The following is an 8706-nucleotide window of genomic DNA, read 5'->3' as shown; positions in this document are numbered from 1 at the left end:
TTTGGCAGCTGATTGAAGGTCTTATTTCATCATTTTTAACAAAAGATACTAAAAACCCCGTGATACTTCCTTCCAAGGATTTTCATATTGCTTCTATCTGACATTGTGCGCAGGCCAAAAATATTGCCAGATCTTGCTCAGTTTTCCTTTCGAAAAAAAAAAAAACAGAAAACAGTTTATTGTCCGCTGTTTCTCGATAAACCATGGCTGCTAGGTGTAAATTAAAAGCTGTGGAACTGACACAAATGTGTTTCAGAAAAATCTGGCAATATTTCTCTCGAGTTTTTAATAAAAAATGCACGAATGTGTTTCATTCTCCTAAAATTAAAATGTTTGTCTTGAAGTTGTAATTTACTTTATAAAGGGAAACGTTTAACATAGCAAATGTCCCTATATGATAATCAGGATGATAACCTTGGCACGAACCGCTAATTAAACTGTCTAAAAGTCGGTCATCACCGATATATTGCTTTTTTAATTAGCAACTGAGGAAATAACACCGACGTGACGCCTTTTGCTTTGTCCTTTAATACTCGTATGAAGACAGCCTGTCATTTTAAATATTGTGTACCAAATATATTGCTGATTGCAGCAAAGTTTGTACACGAGAAAAAAGAAACTGTTCTTAACACAAAGGCACGGAACTTACCTTACTCAAACATCAGCAACTGAATTTGTGTTCAAACAAAACGTGTTGCGGTATATCTTGTTTCACTCAGATACAGTTTCACGGATTGGTACGTTGTTTAAGTTTTAACAGTATCCACAAAGAAACGCAGTTGTGAAACATATCCTAAGGGTAAGAGTGGTATAGAAAGAAGAGCTTTACCTTATTCTCTCATGAGTTATCCTCCAGGGTTTAAGCGTTATTCAAACTGTGCAATTCGCAGGCAGTTCCTGAGAACTACGGGCTTCCAAAACTCACTTTGAAAAGTGCGCAATGATTGAAAGTGGCTTATATTGGTCTTCCGTCGCTAATATCGTGTTCAACGCTTTCTTGTGTTATTCCACGATCATGTTGAACAGTGTCACAATTCACGCCATCAAACAACTTCGTCGTTATCAAAGCCTTCAAAAATATTGCTTTTGAGTCTAGCCGTTTCCGATGTTGGCGTTGGATTACTAGCACAGCCGCTGACGATTGCACGTCTTGTCATACAGTTGGAACAAAACGCTCGAAATAATCCAACCTTTCAAACAGCATATCACATTGTGACCAATTTTTTTATTTGTGCTTCATTCTTTAGTGTCGTGTCTTTGAGTATGGATAGATTCATGGCCATTCATCTTCATCTAAGATATCAGGAACTTGTGACTCAAAAGCGTGTTGTTTCTGCAGTGATCTCGTTTTGGGCGTTCTGCGCATTTCTAGTTAGCTTACGGATCCCAGTGAATATTAAATTCGTGATTGTTGCCATTATCGACGCCGTGTGTTTCTTGAATGCGGCTATAGCTAACTGGAAGATACACGCAACTGTGCGTCACCACGTCCATCAATTGGAAGCTCTCCAGGCACAGCAAGTAGCTCAGAATGTTGAAATTGCGAATGTGGTGAGGCTGAAGAAGTCTGCATACGCTGTAATTGGAGTGTTTATGGCGTTTCTGGTTTGTTACTTGCCACATACTTGTTTCGTATGGGTAACTGCCATCACAGGTGAACCAAGCGTTGTTTTAAAGGTAGTTAGTAGTTACACGTGGACTCTGCTGTTGCTTAATTCATACCTTAAGGACGGTGCCTACTATTGTTACTGCGCATATGTTCTGCGCATCTTGAGATACTCGGGTTTCCTATGGCTAATGCTCACTAATACAGGGATATTTTTGCGCGGTTTAAAACTATGCGGAGAAAGCAAAACTTAGTAAGTGCTCTTGGTATCCCAAAAGAAAATTGGGGTTAACCATGCATTTTTCAGAGATAATTAAGCTTCAATTTAGGAAAAACTGCCATACATTTAGTTATATTTTGGCGCCTTTTAGAAATATTGTTGCTAAATTATCTCTGAAAAATACGTGGTTACCCCCAATTTTCTTTTTGGATTCCAATAGCCCTTGCAAAGGTCTGCTTTTCCCGCACAGTCATAAACCGTACAAAAATACTTCTGTATTTAGTAGGCACCGTCCTTAATCCTCTGATTTACTGCTGGAAGATGAGACACATTCGTCACGCCGTGATGAAGATACTAAGAAACGCCTTTTAAAGGCACAATAGAAGACAGCTTCTGGAGACTATAGCTAGAGTGGAGTGGTTCACTTTGAACTCCGAGGTTCGCGTCCATACCTTGATTGGTAACAGACTTATTTTAAAAACTTCGAGTTTCAAAGAGCTGCAGGCTTAAAACATGAAACTCGGGGGGAGAATACGAGAGCACTCTGGAAGATAACAACAAGCCCGTCTAGATAGGGTTAAAACAAGAACAGGTTAAAACCCAATCGTAAAACGTAGAACTAGAAGTCAAAGAAGAAAAGCCGGAAAGCAGTCAAAACAAGGGCAGTAACTATAGAGAGCTGACGAAAGTCTAATTTGATGACTTTATTTTCAAATCGGTCTGTCCGGTGTGCACAGCTTTGATAAGCCTCGATGAAAAATGGCTATTGATTGTATTTCACAAGCCTTAAAATTTATACAATACGTCGTTAAAAATGAACTGTCGACCGGTGATCGACTTCAATGTGAATCAGTAAATTTGACGTCTAAACTGACTTTCTTTGGACTGACATTTAATTGTAAGTTTTTGCACCATTACTTTTGAAAGCCCACTAACCTGCATTGAACGTTAACCTTTCCATCTGTTATAGGAGAAATTATCGTTTAGCTCTTAAAAATATCTCAGGGAAATTTTGAAAAACATTATTTTGTACTATTTATGTTCGATCATGTGGGTGGCTTAAATGTCTGCGGTCAACTGTTTAGGCTGGTTCAAAAGTAGACGCAGAGTTGAAATCTAACGATCTTACTGTTACTCTTTCACTCAGAAATTCATTCACTGTCAAATAACATTACTAGGTTGATCAGAAATTTAAGCGACTCCTAATTAGTGAGTGATTTAAAAACTCATTAATAATCTATAAACCCATTGACCTATCAAATGGTCGATAATACATCACGTGAAGTGACTTTATATCGATTACCCCTCCTTATTACTATGTGGTATTTTATCAGCTGATAAAACACCCCTCATTAGTATGCGGTGTTTTTCTCGTATGCTAATTTCCAACGTTCACAAAAGCAAAAAAATTGTTATGAACTATATTGACACATGCTTTTCCAAGAATGTTTTTGAAGCCGTTCAAAAAACTCGCAGCACGTGTTTTATCGGATCTAAAACCACTCGGCGGCTGCGCCTTGTGGTTTAAAACCCGATAAAACAGTCCTGCTCGTTTTTTAATCATTAAATCAAGAGGATGCTCTTTGTTTGCATTATTTTTTTAGCATAATCAATATTCTTAAAGAAAGACAATGAACATAACAACAGTAGTCAATAATATTTACAGGAAGGGAAAGAGAATATGTCTTATTATTGAAGTGAATGTGCATGCTTGTCAAAAAGGAGATATATATCTAAAACGCTCTAAATATAGTTGTCAAAGCCAGTGCGTTTGATTGTCATATCTTCCAGTCCTTGCTTGGGTTGAGACACTCGCATGTCCGCCATTTGCTAGTGTTCATTAATTCTCCGTGCTTTTCTGAAAAAATTCTACTCTCATTTTAACGAACACACTTTGAGTTTTCATAAAAAGGGAAATTGATTCCAATGTAATAAACCGGATCAAAACTTCATCGTGAATTACAATATGAATGTCATAATTAAGAACGTATTTCTTGTCCTTTTGTATTGGCGCAAAAGCCTTGGAATAAAAGCAAGAGTTCATGAATAGAACGCCAACTGGCAATAATCGATAATGAAAACGACAGTTTCATTAAATTGCTGTTCAACCGCAAATAAGCTGAAAACCAATTTCCTTAGTCATACGTAGACTAAAATAATTACTCTGAGACAAAAAATAAAGTTTTTCTTGGGAGCTCAGAAAAATAGCTTCAACTTATTACCAGGATGGTGGCAGAATTTAATACAACTGTGAATGGAACACATCCAGCAACCTGCTTCAATATTTCGGGTTATCCGACGGCAGAGAGAATTGGAAAAACCCTCGCTTACTGTTTTCTTTTGGTTGTTTCGTTACTCGGGAATTGCTTTATTGGAATTATTGTCTACAGGAAGAAGACTATGAGGAAGACAATCAACTTTTTAATCGTCAATATGGCTATGTCAGACCTCATCTATCCAATTTTTGTGTTTCCCCAGATTCTAACAGAGTTACATGTAGACTCTTGGCTTACCAGTGGCATTCTTGGGAAGGCCTTTTGTACCGTCGACGTCTATTTAGAATATGTCTCCGGGGCTGTCTCCATCCAAACTCTGGTTCTTATAGCAGTAGATCGATTCGGAGCTGTCGTATTTCCACTCCGTTCTCCACTCTTTGGTTCAAAGATGTGCCTCTGCTTGATTCTCGTGACATGGGTGTTCCCTGTTGTAATGCTCGCGCCTATGTTCTTCATCGCCAGACTTTTAAAGCCCACGGGTCTAGCAAAAGGGGCGTGCTGGATGAGGTGGAATGAAACATTAGGAGATTCCTTGTTTAGAAATTATTTTTTGACCCTCTCTGTTATTTTCATTTCTATTCCTTTTACTTTGATTATCATCTTGTATACTGTGATTCTTGTAAAGCTCAAATTTCAGAAGGTACCAGGGGAACAGTCAGTTAAAGCTGAAGAACTTCGTACAAAAAGACACAGAAACGTGCTGAAGATGGCCATTGTCATTGTTGTAGGGTTTGCAGTGTGTTGGATGCCTTTCAACATTTTGGTTGCCACGGCCCACTTTGGCCATAAAATAACATGCAAAATACACAACTATGGACTCACAGCTCGTTTAATGGCCCATGCAACCTGTGCTGTAAACCCTTGCGTCTGTTTTAGTTTTAGTGAAAGGTATCGTCACGCACTTAAGAATGTTCTGATCCGGAGAAATCTTAAGAGAGAATGAACAACGCTTGACGAAGACTGACCTTGCCAAATGTGGGACATTGAGACAATGTGTGATCCGTATATAATACGGCCTGGCAACGTATTCCCCAAAGGTGTAAATATAATAATAATTGTGCCTTTAGAGATTACCAAATACAATTTAGCAAGAACCAAGGAGAGAGGTGGCTTTCAAGATTGTCCAGAAAAAATACGCCTTGTTTTAATGAGATAGTTCGAACGTCTGCATTGGTTTTAGAAAATAATCGTACTTTATGGTCAAAAGACAAACCTAATTTATCATTTGGATCACTTGGAGCACTTGGAGCAGTGTTAATTATAAGATATGGGTGGATTCATTGGAGGGACTGAAAACTGATTCAGTGTTTATGATGAAAATTTCCTGTTGTTGAATTGACATGAATTCTGTATTTGAAATAATACCGGATACTTTGTTCCTGCACTGTTTGTTTAGCGGATAGTCATCTGTTTGCCAGTCAGTTGCCATTCGTTGATCAACCACGCATGGTTTTCAAGCTAGTCAATAATGATGGATTGACATTTGGCATTCACCGAAACAAACGTTCAAAGAAACCGTGCAATTTATATTCATTCATAGCTTCATAAAATAATAACCCCTTTCCCTAACATTCAAGTTATTATAGTTCTTCGACTCATTATTAAAAACGAGTTCTTTTCATTTTCCAATACAATTCCTTCTTTTTATTTTAGTCTTTCTTTGTTATTCAAAGACAATTTCTGATTAAATTTTCCATTGATGACACATGAAATGATAGAGATGTTAGCAATTCATTAAGCTTAAAATACTTTGGAAACACAAGTAAATTGCTATTCATGCTTTCATGCATTAAGGGTGGCGGTCCTTAAGAAAGGAAGAAATCAACTGGATAAGTCTACAAAATGTCGACCGACTTAAACACAACTATGAATAGAACGCAGTCAACAAACTGCTTCAGTTCGGGTAATCCTACAGCAGAGAGAATCGGGAAAATCATCGCTTACTGCCTACTATCTGTTGTCGTCCATTGGTCGGGAATTGCCTTATAGGAGTAACTTTCTACAAGACCAAGCCTATTAGAAAAATAATCAACTTCTTAATCGTCAACATGGCTATTTCAGACTTCATCTATCCAATTTTCGTGCTCCCGTTTGTTTTAAAGAACTTGTATGTGGATTCGCAGCTTCTCGGTGGTCCTCTCGGAAACGTCTTCCGTTTATTACAATACATCTCCACCTCTGTGTCTATTCAAAGCCTTGTTCTCATAGGAATCGATCGACTTTGTTGGTGTGGTATTTCATCTCCGTTTCCCACTCATCAGCTCAAAGCTGTGTCCTTTCATTATTCTCACCACATGGATACTTGCAATTCTCATCTACTCTCCACCTCTCCTGTACGCCAAACTCGATTGCGATCTAATGTGGTACGAATATTTTGAAGATACCTTTTTTAGAAATTACCGTTCAACGTTATCTGTTGTACTCTTCTATATCCCCTTCACTTTGATCATCGTACTGTACTCTATAATTGTTGTAACAATTAATTTGAAGAAAATTCGAGGTGAAACATCATGAATGAACGCTGAGGAATAACACTCAAGAAGACAAAGAAACGTTTTAAACATGGCCATTGCTTTCGTGTTAGGGTTTGCCTTATGTTGGCTACCTATTAATATCATTGTCGCTCTAAGTTTCTTTGGTGTGAGATCCCATTGTACGTTTTTGCAATATTGGTTTGTCATTCAGTTGTTGGCTCACTCAAACTGTGCTGTAAATACTTGCATTTGTTTTAGTTTTAGTGGAAATTATCGTCAAGCTCTTAAAAACCTCAACGTAGGAAGGATTTGAAAACTTATTTTGCGCGTAGTTTGTGTTAAGTAACGAGGCTAGTTTATGTGCCTGCCATTAGATATCTAGGCTGGTTTAATTTAGAGTAAAGCGTGTCGAAGTAGCTATAGGTGGTTTTCACCTCACACATCGTCACGCAAGTAAAAAAAATAAAATCCTCAACCATTTAATAGATAAAGTTAAGAATTGATATGTTGTAGAAAAGTGATACATTAACAACGTGTGAAAGCCACAGAGCTGTGCGATATCTCATAATCAAGTTATTCGAGAAAACGTACCACGGAAAATTAAAGAGTTTAATATGGGACGCCATGTTGGTGCCCCGTCTGATGGGCACCAACATGGCGGCCGGAAACCAGCAAAAACGTCTGGAGTTTACCTTGGCTATTTCAGAGCCTTTCTCCTCACTGCTGAACTTTCACACATTGACATAAACGCTTCTATTACATGTTAGCTGATCAGACCACGAAAAAACACGAGGCAAATCGATGTTTTCATGTACGTGACATGTTTAGAGCGGCAATCCTTCTGTCACGCACTGCGTAAAAATCTAAAATTCACACTGCTCTATTTCAAAACAAAGAATGATATCCTGCTGAAAACAAGCAAGCCGATGGATTATTTATATTTTGTTTTATGTGATGAAGATAAAAACCCAAAATTGTGTTTAGTAATGAATTTCAGTTTTTTATGACGTCATGTGAAAACCAACTACATTCTGAATGCCTTTCGTTCTTAACCGTTCACATATTCATGAACATATGAGATGTTTCTTGAAAAAGGTCTAAAAATTTCTATTTAGTCCATGAACTAGAAATTCTTTTGAATTTGCGAGGTAATAAAATCAGGTTTGCGCGTTTTCGTACTGCAAGTCCTCTGAGATTCCTGGGCATGCGTAATAGCCAAGTGTTTTTCTATGGTTCAATCCTCATTTATTTTCAAATACAAAACATCCATTTATGCCGTTTGTTATTATCAAAGCCGCACATAAGCTCTGCAGAGGCCGTGCTCAGTTTGAGGAGAACTGAGAAGTTGGGTGAGAAACTAAACTATGGATTGGCAAACGTTTGGCCACGTGCGTGGCCATTTATTAAATCAATAAAGTGTACAGCATTTATTTGCCAATCAGTCATCCCTAAGGATGACCTAACCCTTTAAACGACTTCGTCCGCAGCTGAAAATCTAGCACGATGCTTTCATATACGAGGGAGAGAGAGACCTTCGAGGGGTCTGACGTCAATAAAATACGTTGTATTGGAAGTTCCTCAGCCGGAAGTGAAGTGAGAACGGAGTCACAACAAACAGCATAAAATCATTTATTTTACTGGGTAAAATAAATCTCCTTTGTGATCAATTCAGTTGTTTCAGGCTTATTTTTTAGTATCATAGATCTTGTCAAGGAAATACATTTAATAAAAAATGTGCTTTATGAAACTTATAGAAAGGTAATGAAAAATTTTTTTATTATTGATATTATTGATGTGAATACGCTTGTTTTTAAAAAGGGCAATGTGATTAAAAAAAAATGGGTTCGATTGTGAGTTCCTTGTTCAGGGCAAGATACTCCACTGTCCGTCATTTTCAGGTGCGTCGTCCCTTGATAATTCCCCACGATTTTCCTTATTGTCTTGGAAATTCTTATTCTCATTTGAACCAATATTAAGATTTTCACCAAAAAAGCAATGTTTGCTAGACTGTAATTAAAATGAGCCGGTGTTTGAAATAGTCTCCTTTGCAGCCGTTTTTGGGATGTCACGCAACGCTCCCCCACAAATCCCAAAAACGGCTGCGAAGGAGACTAGTGTTTTAAAATGATC

This window comes from Pavona decussata, unplaced genomic scaffold, assembly GCF_977016875.1.
Source record: "Pavona decussata unplaced genomic scaffold, jaPavDecu1.1 SCAFFOLD_254, whole genome shotgun sequence".
NCBI lineage: Eukaryota > Metazoa > Cnidaria > Anthozoa > Scleractinia > Agariciidae > Pavona > Pavona decussata.
Note: the sequence above shows the minus strand (reverse complement) of the source record.